We start from the raw sequence: 15860 nt of genomic DNA, 5'->3' as shown, positions 1-15860 counted from the left end.
CGTAACTGTTTCTTCATTGAGTGAACAAGTGAAAGTCGGAGGGCGCCAAATCCAGGTTGGATTCTTGATGTAGAAAGAATGAAGAAAGACGTGTTCAGTCGAGTATTGTCAAAGTGAATGTGGATCGCTCTAGGTTTTTGTTTTCTTCCCCGTAATGGCTTCGCAAAGATTTTTGAAAGCCTCTGTATAATGCTCGCAGTTCACGTTCCACGAATGATGCTCAGGTCATCTACTAAAACAATCGCAATTACTTTTCGCTTTGGTCGTTGGCTTTTAAACTTCTTTGCTCATGGAGAAGAGATTTTAGGGTTTCTGTCATTTATTCCAGTGTGAATCGATTTGTTCATTTCCTGATGATTCGTTATGTGTGGTCTGATATGATGGCCTACCACTGCATGATTTTCTTCAATGATGCTTTCCCCTTCTTCAAACTTCTCCATCTATTGTTCCCCATAAACAATCAGTAACATTCTTTGGATGTTGGACATTTCATCTGCTTCGAATACATTATTTGCCTGCAATGAAAAATAACAAGAAGATTTGAATAACATGTAAGATCTGAACACCCTTTGTTAGTAAAAAAAAAATGCTATGCACATTTTCCCGTGTGTTTGTATGTGTGTACGTACGTATATACACCTGCCTCACTGCCTGCCTGCCTGCCTGCCTGCCTACCTACCTACCTGCCTACCTACCTACCTACCTACCTATCTATATACATACAAGCATGCATACATGTGGATATTTTTGATTCCACTTTAGACAACGGGCATATGGCGTAGTGGTTAATAGCGCGGGATACTAACCCCAATATTCCGAATTCAATTCCAAGCAGTGACCTGAATAATAATAATAATAATGATAATGATAATAATAATAATAATAATAATAATAACATCGAACAATAGCTCAGGAATAAGAACCCAGGTTCGAAATTTCCTCAAGACACCTGATGAAGGCTGGACGGTATATCAGCCGAAACGTTGTGTTAACAACAAACAAGATGAGGACAAATATCCGTCAAATGTAAATAATGTAAATAATATAAATAGAACGTTGTTTACGTCGGGTATTTTGACTTGCATTTAAAATGCGTTCATCTTCGTTTTCTCCTTGTTATTTTGCAAAACAAAGTATAAAAAAAAAATCCAAAGACAAAAAATATCAATTCGCATATCATCATTCACAATAAAACATTTTAACGTTTGAGCCAAAATAGCCCCTCCTCTCAAAAAATCTCCGTCAATTGCCAAAGAAGAATATACTAGACGCTCATTGGCGAAAGTAAAAGCTAGAACTGACATAAACTCAATTTCTTCTACAAAACAAAAAAACTCTCCATCATCATCATCATCATCATCATCATCATCATCATCATCATCATCATCATCATCATCATCATCATCATCATCATCGTTGGCATGGAGTGGTTAGGCAGTTCTCTATGCAATCTGCGTTATCTGCCATAAAGAGCAGCAGATAAACTACATTTTTTTTTTCTCTCAGATTTAAATATTTCCATTATCAAATTTTAGTTCCGCATGAATGTCATCGCGCAAATAATAAAAATAAAACATTGTATGAAGTCCATAACATTTTAACTATTCAATAACTTTCTCGGGATTTTTGCAAATAATTCTCGAGTTTACAATCAACCTACTACAATATTGATGAAGAGAATGAAAACATTGCCAAACTGGCTTACTACAATACATCACGAAAGTATTCTGAAAATTTGAGAAAAGGATCAACATCCGTTTGTTTCCGAATCATTTACACACACACACACACGTATACACACACACACACACACACACACACACACACACACGTATATACACACACGTATACATGCACAGAAATGCATACACACAAACACGCGCAAACACGCACACTCACACAATTAATTACCAGATTTATGCGATATGCTATGGTGCAATTAAAGACTCCATCAATAAACACAACCGAAATAGCTGTAGTATATTTGAAACATCATTAGACAAAATATATATATTAGACAAAATAAGATAACAAAACCAAGGCTGTGATGAGTTTTCAGGACATTTATAAGGAAGAAGATATATAGTCTTACAGCTGTTTCTGGGATATTATGGATATCTCTTCATCAGAGACAGTGCGAGATGGTTACATAGAGGTAAATATTTGAGTATATATATATATATATACATATATGTATATAATGTTTGTGTATGTGTGTGTGAGAGTGTGTACATTCATGGAAGTTATACGGAGTTGCGTTTTAACACCCGCCACCAAGCTGTTTCGAAGCAGTTAAGATTGAGATAATTCATAACAAGAATTGTCATTAAAACCATCACCGACTTTGTCATAACAAACAATCGTTCGTTCCCAGTAAAATCAATTTCGAAAGGCGGCGAACTGGCAGAATCGTTAGCACGTTGGGCTTAGCGGTATTTCGTTTGTCTTTATGTTCTGAGTTCAAATTTCGCCGAGGTCGACTTTGTCTTTCATCCTTTCGGGATCGATAAATTAAGTGTCAGTGAAACACTGGGGTCGATGTAATCTACTAATCCCCTCACTCAAATTTCAGGCCTTGTGTCTACATCAGAAAGGATTATAATCAACTTCGACAAGTTACATAACAACAACTTATTTATATCATTGTAATCACCACTGATGAACGGTTTCATTGCAATCGATATGGAGCTGCATCATAACAGTCATAATTAACATCTCATTTCAACTATGTTCGTACTTATATTACAACCATAATCTCCTAATATAATAATGAGCGTAGTGTTTTTATATATCTGTATATATATATATATATATATATATATATATATATATATATATATATATATATATATATATATATATATATATATATATATATATTCAAAAAGTAATGCCATTTTGTTTAGGACAGGTATAATTACCAACACACGAACATGTATCATACATCAAAATGAAGTTGGTCCTCTGTGGATAACATCCCTACTTCTCAAAATAGTGACCGTTTCTCTCAATAGCAATGAGAGCATGTATCCCTGTCCCGTAAAATTCTGTTGACTGTTCTTTGAGCAACTTCTTCACTACAGTTTCCACTTCCCACTTCCTCGTCACTGGAATAATGTTTGCCTCTCAAACCCTCTTTCGTGGCGCCGAAGAGATGATAGTCCAGTGACGATGATAATCTGGTACTCGACTGACGAAAGAAAACTCCGAATGATCCGTCCTTGATTTTTCATGTCTCTTTTTGTATCATCCAACAGTCCGGATGTTTTGTTATCGGCTGTCACGTTCTTGTCCCATTTTTTGTATCCTTATATATATATATATGCTTTGTTAAAAAGCAGCAAAAATATCACAAAAACTGTTACTCAGAGTTTCACGTTCCCGTTCGTTGGACAGTTTTAGAGAGAGAGAAAGTGAGAGGGAGAAAGAGAGAGAGAGGACGAAATATGAAGGAGAAAATACACTCAACAGACGAAACAAACAAATGGATTTTAAGTTTATTCTGCATCTGCTCTCTTGCTATGGATTCTAATAGTTTCGATGTCTACGGAAAACTGCACGTATGAATGGCGTCAACAAATATTGGATACGGTTCTCAGGCATTTAATACAGTAGAGATGTGATACAAAATCAAGGTCGAACATAGAGTTGAATCTAAGAGACTGAGATGGAGAAAACGCATGGACAGGAAGTGGAAGTCTAGCTAAGACTATTGATTTGATTATTAAAAAAAAATCTGCTTTAAATAAAACGAAATTAAATTAAGCGTTAATCATTTACGGTGAAAATCGAACAATGCTATAAAATAATATTGCATCAGTTACGGCGCAGAAGAAAATTATCGAAGAGAGTCCTAAAGTAAAACAACGGAGAGTAAGATGATACGTGTACACAATAGTTGAAGTAAAAAGGTAAAATAAAGATCAGTAGTCAACCTGAACGGAATTGGGAAGTGGCGATCTGGCAACAGAAGGAGGCTGAGTATTGAGGAAGACAGGGGTGATATTAGAGAGAGAGGGAGAGGGAGAGAAGAGGAAAGAGAGAGAGAGAGAGAGTGTGTGAGAGAGAAATAGAAAGAGAGAGGTTAGATGATGGATAAAAAGAATAAATGTGAATGAGAAAAAGATTAGAAAAGCTTCACAGCAGTTAGAAAAGCAGGTTATTTTTTTAAAAAATGAATGGTGAAAAAATGTGCTCAGCAACCGTGAATAGAGATATTGGGCACAAATGATAAATACAAACACACCCACATACACATCTGATGGTTATTGTTGAAGGTGTGCAATGACAGTGGTGAGTTTCATGATTTATTATAGATTTTTTTTGTCGAATGTATATCCTATGAGAATATCAATGTTGTGCGTGATCTCGTGACAAAATGTATTCAATATATTCATGCAAAAAAGAAAGCCACAAAATAATTTCGGAAAACGTCGATGTTATTTGCAAGAAAATTAAATTAAAAGTAAGCAGGCAGGATTTTGGTTCTGTCGTCGAAGCTACTGCTGCTTAGCTCCAATTCAAATCTGAATGTGCACATCTATCGCCAAATATGACACAGTTGTTTTCGTATTGTTTTCTTATATACAGTGCGTCAAAAGGGGGAACACATTTTCCAGTATCTCCTGCTACTTTTAAGATGGGGTTTTGAAACCAATTTGGCAGGTATTCCTTGGAGATTGAAACAACCATGTGACTGCTTCCTCGGTTGGTGGGTTCATTTTCTACTGAGATATACATCAGATTATTTTTCACTTGACAGAGGCATAAGCTCTCCAAGATTTTAGAGACGTGGAAGGAACATTGAGTAAGCATCGTGTAGAATATTTTTCGTATTCAGATGCCAAGATCACGAAGCATTCTTAGATACTGTTTATAGTCGTTGTCTTGGTTCTAGAGATTTTGTCGAAATATATTTGCAATAATGTACAACTGATAGTTTATGTTAAGAATGCTTTGAATAAATATATATATATATATATATATACTAAAATTCTAAGTATCTTTTTTTCCAATGAGTTAGCTCAATCTCTCACTCATGCAGCTATTATGGTATTTGGCTCTCGAAACTTGTTGAGCATGTATCATATATCTAAATATACCTAGCATTTCAGATCATCCAGTATATATAGGTCAAGCTATATAATTAACATTCTTCATTAATCCAATTGTAGGTGATGAACTCATTTTAAATCGGCACAGGCAATTTCGCCTCTTAAACTTTTCCAATTAGCCCTTTCTAGCTAGACATCCTTTCCATCAGAAGTTATACCATTCTCTTTCAGCAATTTTTCATGTTAACATAGCTTTTGTTGAAATGGCTATCATATTTATTGGAAGGTTACATCTATATCTAATTAGATTGTCAATGCACTCACTTAGGAGGCATCACATGTTAAGCTTCTTATCAAATCTATGAAAAACATTGTCCAAGAATTAACGGAATATCTGCTTGTATACTTGACCTAATTTTATGGCTATTGTTTGGTATTGTATCCTTAAAAGTTTTCTTCCTCTATAAAACATTTGTTAAACATCAAGTTTCCCGTCCAATGTAAACACTTACTGACTCATTTTAGAAGTACAGCCTTAATTTGTCGACATATTTCTTATCATTTTAAATAAGGGTAATGTATATACTATACGCATTTGTAGTTTAACACAAGAGAGGTTAAAATAGAGAAGAAATGCAACTAAATTGTTTGGCGGGATTTCTTGGAGAAATAAACAGTAACATTAGAAAACAGAACCGATGATTTTCATCGGCAAAAACGTGTTTTTATTGCTTCGGATGCGCGAATGAAAGTGAGAAAATGAATAGTGTAGAGAAGTCATCAAAGGCCTAATTTAAAGCAAGTTTAACAATCCAGTCATAATCAAGAATTGTGGAAAATCTGTACACTACAGTGCAAAGTCAGTTGTCCAGCTAATATTAATTTAATTGGCAGTCACAGCAGCATTGTAAAGAATCTAGGCTTTACAAAATCAGAGAGGACAAGGCTAATTAGAAAATTTTAGCTACAAGCCATTAAATGCATTGCGGAATATGTAAAACAGCCCAGCCCAGAGGTTTAGAATGTATTGTGTGTATGTATGCAAACAGATGTATATCTACATATGCATAAAACAAAACACAGATCTTTACGTTAAATGACGTTTACATTTGTATAAATGAATGCATATATAAAGTCATATAATCACATGCATATATTCCTGCACAGAAATGCATTTCTATCTATCTATCTATCTATCTATCTATCTATCTATCTATCTATCTATCTATCTATCTATCTATCTATATATATATATATATATATATATATAGTTGAAATTTATAGAAAAACAAAAGACGAAGATAAGTGTATGAACAACAAGCAGGTGTAATAGTTTGACGCTCGAGAAAATAAAAATGTCCTTTACCTTTCGAGCCTACGCTCTTCAGCAGAAAAGAATAAGAGAAAATAAACAGAAAGAGAATGAGAAAAACTTGTAGATTTCAGCGGTCCAGCATGGCGAAATGCATGTATGTGTGTGTGTGTTTGGATGTTTGGTTTTATGTATATATATATATATATATGTTTGTTTTTATGTTCAGTAATAATGTAGATAATTTTATATTAATCTGATGGCTCACTCTATACTTTTATAGAGTACAAATTTATTATTCTTCTGGAAGAATGTTGTTGACAGTGACTTCGAAGTCTGAGCCAGCTAGTCCATCACCTGACTGATGGTGCCTCAACTGTCAACAACATTCTTATATGAGAATCATATATATATATATATATATATCCAGCATGACCGCAGCCACTTGGCTGAAACCCATAAATAAATAAATATATATATATATATATATATATATATATATATATATATATATATATATATATATATATATTTATTTATGGGTTTCAGCCAAGTGGCTGCGGTCATGCTGGATATATATATATATATATATATATATATACATACACATACATATGCATATACATTCATATACATAAATGCATATAGACATATATACAGATGTATATATACACACAGACATACAGACGCACATACATATGCATGCATAGATATCTATATCTACATAGTTACGCATAAATATATATATATATCGCAGGTTAACTATAGAGACCAATGTGGCGGATAGAATTACGGTGATTGTCTGGCGGTTACGATCAATGGAACTTTGGACAGGATTTCAGAAGATGAAGCTGTTTCATCTCTTCTTTGCGCATGACTATTTGCCGCATAGATGTATTGAAATAGTTATGAAGAGACTAAACATACATATAAATTTCCCACACTACCTCAGCCTGTGCAGATTTCACTTACTTGACAATAAAGTTTGCGAAATGGAGAAATTGATTGATTCTATGTGGTGACGCGCATTTGATTCTGACTAACAATGAAGTCACAGGTCAACCGATAAATCACTTAACTGTTCCAATTCATTGCGTTTCTACTGAAGTTTACGTATATGATGTTATATATTTGCGCACATTCAAACACCTAATACCTATATGCATACAATACGGGTACCTCTGGAGAATGACCTTGACATATTTGACCAAATTTCTCTCTCTCTCTCTCTCTCTCTCTCTATTTATGTATCTGTTTATCTATCTATTTGTCTATATATCTATTTATCTATCTACCTCTGTCTATCTCTCTATCTACCTCTGTCTACCTATGTATCTCTCTATCTATACACACCTCCACATATATATCATTTAGTTATATTTGGTAGTAAACTTTAATGTCATTACAGTCAAATGTTTTGCTTTATATATCATTGTAGTTTGATATATAAAATATAATTATACACTTACATACATGTATGCATATATATGTTTATATATATACACATACATGCATGCATGTGTATATCTCTCTACATATATGTATGTATGTATGTATACGTACGTATGTATGTGTATAAATATATATATATATATATATATGAAAGAAGGTTTGAAAATGCAAAGGTCTTTTAGAGATGTTTATTGACTTGACCGGTTTCACTTTTTCAGAAACAGATTATCAAAAATAAAATGTAAAGCTTTGTTGTGTTAAAATTTATACATCGCCTGAGGAAACACAACATCTCATAATGCGGGGAAACAATTACATAATCAAATACCTATGAACCTGGAGAACTTCGTTGCGTGGAAACAATTGTAGTGATTACAAATATATGTTCCTCTGAACTTCTTCTTGCTAGCTCCAACTTGTTCAATTATCCATTGACACACGACAGATGAGCAAACACAAAACTTGGAAGTACGTATAATACTACTACTGGATAATACCGGATGAAATCTGAGAGAGAACGAGCTTTAAACTGTACTCTAATACGTTCTTAACAGAATATAACTTAACTAAGGCGGTGAGCTGGCGGTTAGCATGCGGGTGAAGTGTTTAACGGTATTTCGCCTGTCTTTACGTTCTGGGTTCAAATGCTACGGAGGTCGACTTTGCCTTTCATCCTTTCGGGGTCGATAAATTAAGTACCAGCTGCGTACTGGGGTCGATCTAGTGGACTGGCGCCCTCTCCCAAAGCTTCGTGCCTTGTGCCTAGAGTAAAAAAGAATATAACCTAACTATATATATATACACACATAAACACACACGCGCATGCACACACACACACACACACGTACACACACATACATATAAATAAATACGAGATAGAAAATGTCAAACAGACAGGTCAGTTATTCCTCTCCAATTTTTGTAAATTCTTGAATATATCTCCTTCTATATATATTAGTTTTTCTATATGTGATAGTGGATTTTCATCGATGAGTTCTTGAAACTTGGTTATTTTCCCTAAAACTATATATATATATATATATATATATATATATATATATATATATATATATATATATACACGCACGTACGTGCATGCGCACACACACATGCAAAGATATGTACATGTAGACATTTGTACGCATATACATACATACAGTTGATGTTAAAATTCCAATGAAGGAACCTTGGATCTAGGTGAGAAACCGGTTCTTTCTCTATTGGTAAGAAGTCTTGAAATAAACTGAATAGCGATATATATAATGCATACATATATTTATACATACATACATTTATACATACATACATTTATACATACATACATTTATACATACATACATACATACATACATACTGTCATGCATACATTTATATATACATACATGCATGCATACATACGTACATACATTCATTCATACATACATGCATATATACATACATAGCCTAGAGAGTAGAAACAGAGTCGCAATTCATTAGAAATTTTATTTTTCTATTTATAAGGTATACCGCTTGTATGTGTACCTATATTTGTTTGATTCACTTCTCTACATTCTGAATATGTTTGTTTGTATGTATATATGTGTGTGTGTGAGAGAGAGAAAGAAAGAGTGAGCGCAAATATGTATATATATATATATATATATATATATATATATATATATGTGTGTGTGTGTGTGTGTGTGTGTGTGTGTGTGTGTGTGTATATACATATGTATATATTCATATGTATATACATATAGGTACCGAGCAGTCATGACCTGGGTACGGCTCGTCCAGCTTAGAGTTTAAGATTTTTTATATGTATATACACATACATACATACATACATACATACATATATATATATATATATATATATATATATATATATATATATATATATATATATATATATATATATATATATATAGGTATCTATATAAATCTATGTTTATATGCGTATGTTGAATATGTGTGTTTGTAAATGTCTTAAGTTGTGAGAGCAACCATAAGAAACTACAGTGACGAACGTTTGCGGTACGGAGAAAGAACGGTGTATCCTTGTACATAATAACTGTGCCTGAAACCTTGCACAGTTTGAATTCTGCTAAGAGCATCCAAATAGTAATGGATGCTTTTAAGCGTGTAGTCTTATGTAGGTATATGTGTACGGGTAGGTCTGTTCAGGAAGAAAAATGGGAGCGTACACGCCTACGAGATACACATTTCACATGAAAACTGATGTATATTTCGCTTTACGCGGGCTTTTAAATTTAACCAATTACTTTAGCTGCAGCAGTCGCCTGTGTTTACTCCGTTTATTGGAAATGTAGTGGAAATATTAAGAATAGTTTGTGAAGGAGTGGGTAGAGAAATGTACTTCGTATCAATATAGATACATGCATATATCAAACATAGAATAAATGACCGCACTTACATAAATACACACACACGTATGTAGATATATATGTATGTATGTACGTAATTAATAAATGTAAATGCATGCACATACATATATATATTCAATTCATAAATATACAGACATACATGCGTGTGTATGTAAACATGCATACATACAGGTGTAAGTAGATATGCATATTTGTATAGGAATCTTGTGTGCGAGCGAGAGAGAGAGAGAGAGAGAGAGAGAGAGAGAGAGAGAGAGAGAGAGAGAGAGAGATAGAGAGAGAGAGAATGAAGGAAGATGGTGTAAGAGGATGTTTGGCTGCAGGAGTGTGGGTGACCTTTCATAGGGATGTTAGATGTACTACAATATTCCGTCTTAGACGTGCGATTAATAGCTATATTTAATTTGAAAGAATTCACACACACACACACACACACACACACACACACACACACACACACACACACACACACACACACACACAATTGTTTTTGTCACAGAAGAAGGAAAGGAGCCGTACATAGCTTCTACAATATGTATTTATCACGAATAACTTCCTTAATATTTTCAATAAATAATCGAAAACAAAGTCGTAAATTTTGAACCAACTTCAAAACACGATGCTTGTGCTCAATAACACATACCGTAAATCCTCGAGTAAAATCCGCACTTTTTTTCCCCAAAATTTCTAGTGCGTACTATATACGAGGTTAAAAATGAAAAATATTTTCTAAGCCAAATTTTCCAAGTGATAAATATGTAAAGGCAATTTACTTAATATTTATTTTTCACTGACGTTATTACTGTTATTTCTTTATTTTCTGCAAACAAAGTGCACAAAAATGCTAAATGTTTGCATTATGTTATATATACAATAATAATAAAGGACGTTACCGTATATACGTTTACAAACCAAGGACGTTATATAGACCTCCTTGACTCAAGTTAGAGAAGGGGTGCGTATTAAACACAAGGTTTAGGTTTTTCAGAGGTACAGCCCCCTAAAAATCCCCTGCGTATTATACTCAAGGGTGGACTATACTCGAGGATTTACGGTAGTTATGTTTGTTTACATGCACTAAGCTTCCTATACTTGTTTTGTTTATTAGGAACAGAGGTGAATTTTGAGAATCTCAATGCGTTCGAAAGAAATTCATATGTAATTAGGAAAGGTTCAGCACTTTAGGGCACCTAACACTACAGATCTGTTCAAGCATAATTACTATCCTACACTTCTAAATGTGTATTCTTACCAAATTAGATGGCTAATAGTGAATCCGCTATGTAAAGTGTATAATCCCTCCGGTCAGAATATTCTAGCTACTCCCACAAATTAGTGCGTGATAATGGAATCACTGTTGCACAAACAGACAACAGAAATTGTAAATTGAAGGCGAGACAAAAAAACAAAAAAAACAGATATGTAATTTGTCGGGTCTCAAGATTCTGATATATATAATTTCTGTATTACTTTACGACACAACATTGGGAAAGCTCATTTTTGAAACTGAAAATTGCAGAGGAATAGTGACGCCAAACAGAAGGAATCACCTTTACAGACGGGTTTTATTCTGACCGTTTCTGAAGTTGATAAATTAGAGTGATATCTGTGATTTTGAGATATGCTTTGTGTTTCAACTTCGACATTTGTTCCTGTTAATATTATTGTTTTGAGAAGGCGGAGAGCTTAGCGGTATTTCGTCTGCCGTTCCGTTCTGAGTTCAAATTCCGCCGAGGTCGACTTTGCCTTTCATCCTTTCGGGGTCGATAAATTAAGTACCAGTTGCGTTCTGGGGTTGATCTAATTGAGTAGCGCCTCCCCCAAAATTCCGGGCCTTGTGTCTAGAATAGAAAAGAATATTACTATTTTGAGAATTTTCAGGTCAACTGGGATCCTTTCAAAATCCCAAGTTGTCAATGGTAAAATGGCGTCGTCGATGATGAATAGTTAGAAGTATGTTATCACAGGTTTGTAAACTTTCTGTCATCGAAATTGTATTTACTTTCAACATGGCAACTTTTTGAATTATTTCCCGATACTCTCAAAATTCTATGTTCCTGCAGAAAACTGAAGCTAATAGTCTAAAAGAAGCATTGCCTTAAGAGACTTGATAAAAATGTTACACCTTATTGGATCAACAACCCAATTTTCATTCCGTTCTTGACAAATGGTCCTGGAAGCTTGTTTGGATTATCAAGTTCTCAATGCCCTGTCTTACAAAATTACTTGTATCACTCATTCAAAATTCTAAATTCCTATTTCAGCTGACGGGAAATGTGCTTGCATCATTGATATCAACAAGAATAGTTTGAGACATTTACTTCATCTGTTGGCATGTAAAATTGATTTGAATTTTGCGTGTAAAATGGTTTAACTTTTGGAGGCAAGATCTTAGTATATGAAGGCAATTGTTGACGAACAAAATGAAATCTAGCAGAGTTGCTATCGTGAAGATCTAGGAAGCATTTATCATTTTTAAAGGAATGATGGATCTGAAACTGATAAGGAATTTTCGCCCACAGAATCAAGGGTAACGTGTCTATTAATCTTTTTACTTTGTGTTCGGTGAAGGAAATAAACAAATTGAATTTGATGGCAACGATGAGCTTTCAAATGGTGCTGAGGTCGTATCAAATGAAAGTGAAATAATATCAGGTCAATTTTCCCAACAGCTTAGTCTCCAAAATTACCAGCTTTATCCAATACCAAATGTTCTTTTTTATTCTATAAATTAGAAGAGCGTCAACATTTTTGAAGAAAGAGTTACAAAGTTATTGATTCCTTCGAAGATTAAGACAATTTGTACACTTCTCTAATGATGTTCCTAAACAGTTGTATCGATGGTGGACTGCCCTGTATACTTTACTTTGTGAAGAGGGTCTGTTGTATTGCGGTTAGGAAATATAAATATGACAAGTAGATATTTCAAGGGAGCAAGAATTCAAACAGTCCATTTACGTGAACGCGTGACTGAAGGCAACATTGTTCCAGTATGTGAACATTACACAGTATATATCATTTTGCCGCAACATTACTTAGCACTTCACCCTTTCCCGATTACAGTTTCCGGTTCGAGTGACTTTCGCAATGACAATCAATTTTTCTCTAAATCAATCGTTGACTACAACACACACATACTTCGTAGCTGATATATTTGTGCATAGACAATTGCATGCTGCTCTGCTAGAAACAATACAGGCTGCTTCAAATATACAGACAGTATTTTCACTGAAATTTTCCAGTGCTCAGTTATCCGAATACTATAGGAATAGATCTTGCCAGAGCGATTAATAAAATTTTCATGCTCTAAATATATATAATTTCAGAAAACAATAAATTTTAGGAAGAATTTTTGTAGTTTAACCCTTTCTTGCACATTAAAGACGAACTTGAATAAAGTATCTTTTAGTATAATAATGGCTCATTATTTTAAATGAATTTGACTTCTTTTTATTGCAGGTTATCAACTGCAGAGAGTTCTCTGTGTCACCTTAAGCAAAGCCTTTTCAAGATTATACAGTTCTGTATTTGAGAGATGAGGAATTATGTACATTATTTACATTATTTACATTATTTACATTTGACAGATATTTGTTCTCATCTTGTTTGTTGCCAACACAACGTTTCAGCTGATATACCCTCCAGCCTTCATCAGGTGTCTTGGGGAAATTTCGAACTTGGGTTCTCATTCCTAAGGTATTTTTTGATGTCATTATCATTATTATTAATATTATTCAGATCACTGCCTGGAATCGAACTCGGAATCTTGGGGTTAGTAGCCCGCGATTTTAAACCACAACGCCAAATACCCGTGGGCAATTATGGAGTGAATTTTAGGGCTTATAAATCTCAAAGCGGATATGAGTAGCATATGGGAACCTGTATTAAGGAAGGATAGGAAAATATTAGACTTATAAACCCTAAAATTCACTTCATAATTGCCCACGGGTATATGGCGTAGTAGTTAAGAGCGCGGGCTACTAACCCCAATTTCTTTATTGCCCACAAAGGGCCAAACATAGAGGGGACAAACAAGGACGCAAAGAAGATTTAAATCGATTACATCGACCCCAGTGCATAACTGGTACTTATTTAATCAACCCCGAAAGGATGAAAAGCAAAGTCGACCTCGGCTGAATTTGAACTCAGAACGTAACGGCAGACGAAATACCTTAGGAATGAGAACTCAAGTTCAAAATTTCCCCAAGACACGTGATGAAGGCTGGAGGGCATATCAGATGAAACGCTGTGTTAACAATAAACAAGATGAGGACAAATATCTATCAACATCATCATCATCATCATCATCATAATCGTCGTCGTCGTCGTCGTTTAACGTCCGCTTTCCATGCTAGCATGGGTTGGACGATTTGACTGAGGACTGGTGAAACCTGATGGCTACACCAGGCTCCATTCTGATTTGGCAGAGTTTCTACAGCTGGATGCCCTTCCTAACGCCAACCACTCCGAGAGTGTAGTGGGTGCTTTTACGTGCCACCGGCACGAAGGCCAGTCAGTCGGCACTGACAACGGCCACGCTCAAAATGGTGTATTTTATGTGCCACCCGCACAAGATCCAGTCCAGGGGCATTGGCAACGATCTCGTTCGAAATTCCTTACACATGCCGCGGGCACAAGTGCTAGAAAGGCGTCGCTGGACACAGATGCCATCACAATTTCGATTTCGTTTGCCCCAATAAGTCTTCGCAAGCTGAGTTTCGTGTCCAATGAGGGAGACGACCAAATGTAAATAATGTTTTTTTTTAAGATTATAAATCCTTTGGTAATGTTGGAAGGGTCCGAAGAAGTTTCTGGTAATAGAAAAGGGCGTTTTCACAAGAGTAGAAACCAGTATAACCGGTAATTTATTATTCTCTCTTTTACGCTTTACTCTTTTACTCTTTACTTGTTTCAGTCATTTGACTGTGGCCATGCTGCAGCACCGTCTTTAGTCGAGTAAATCGACCCCAGGACTTATTCTTTGTAAGCCTAGTACTTATTCTATCGGTCTCTTTTGCCGAACCGCTATGTTACGGGGACGTAAACACCCCAGCATCGGTTTTCCAGTGATGCTGGGGGACAAACACAGACACACAAACACATACACACACATGCATATATACATATACATATATACGACGGGCTTCTTTCAGTTTTTCTCTACCAAATCCACTCACAAGGCTTTGATCGTCCCGAGGTTATAGTAGAAGACACCTGCCCAAGGTGCTACGCAGTAGGAATGAACCCGGAGCCATATAGTTGGTAAGCAAGCTACTTACCACACAGTCACTCCTGCGCCTATGTTTAAATTCAAGTTCTTTGCAAATTAATAGATGAAAATGTGATTTTTGAGATGAACTTTTTCAAGGTTACCACTTTAAGCAAAATAAAATAACTTTCAACTTGAAACAAAAACTCTGTTGCATTCTTAATTTTTTTTTTACCGCTAGTTCTACGCCCAAAACCTATTAAATATTATTTTGCTTTTCTCAGGATTCAAAAGTTGAAATTTTTGAGACAAAACTCTGAAATAATTTGACATTGATATCTTTTCAAGGGCAACACAAATTTCAATGATCTCAACAATCAATAACCCGAATGTAGATGGCTAAGACAAGAAAAGTTGGTTGGAAAGCTGCTTTGAGAATAAAAATA

This window comes from Octopus bimaculoides, chromosome 2, assembly GCF_046866305.1.
Source record: "Octopus bimaculoides isolate indiv1 chromosome 2, ASM4686630v1, whole genome shotgun sequence".
NCBI classification, from domain to species: domain Eukaryota; kingdom Metazoa; phylum Mollusca; class Cephalopoda; order Octopoda; family Octopodidae; genus Octopus; species Octopus bimaculoides.
The sequence above is the reverse complement of the archived record's forward strand: the minus strand, read 5'-3'. Positions refer to the sequence as shown.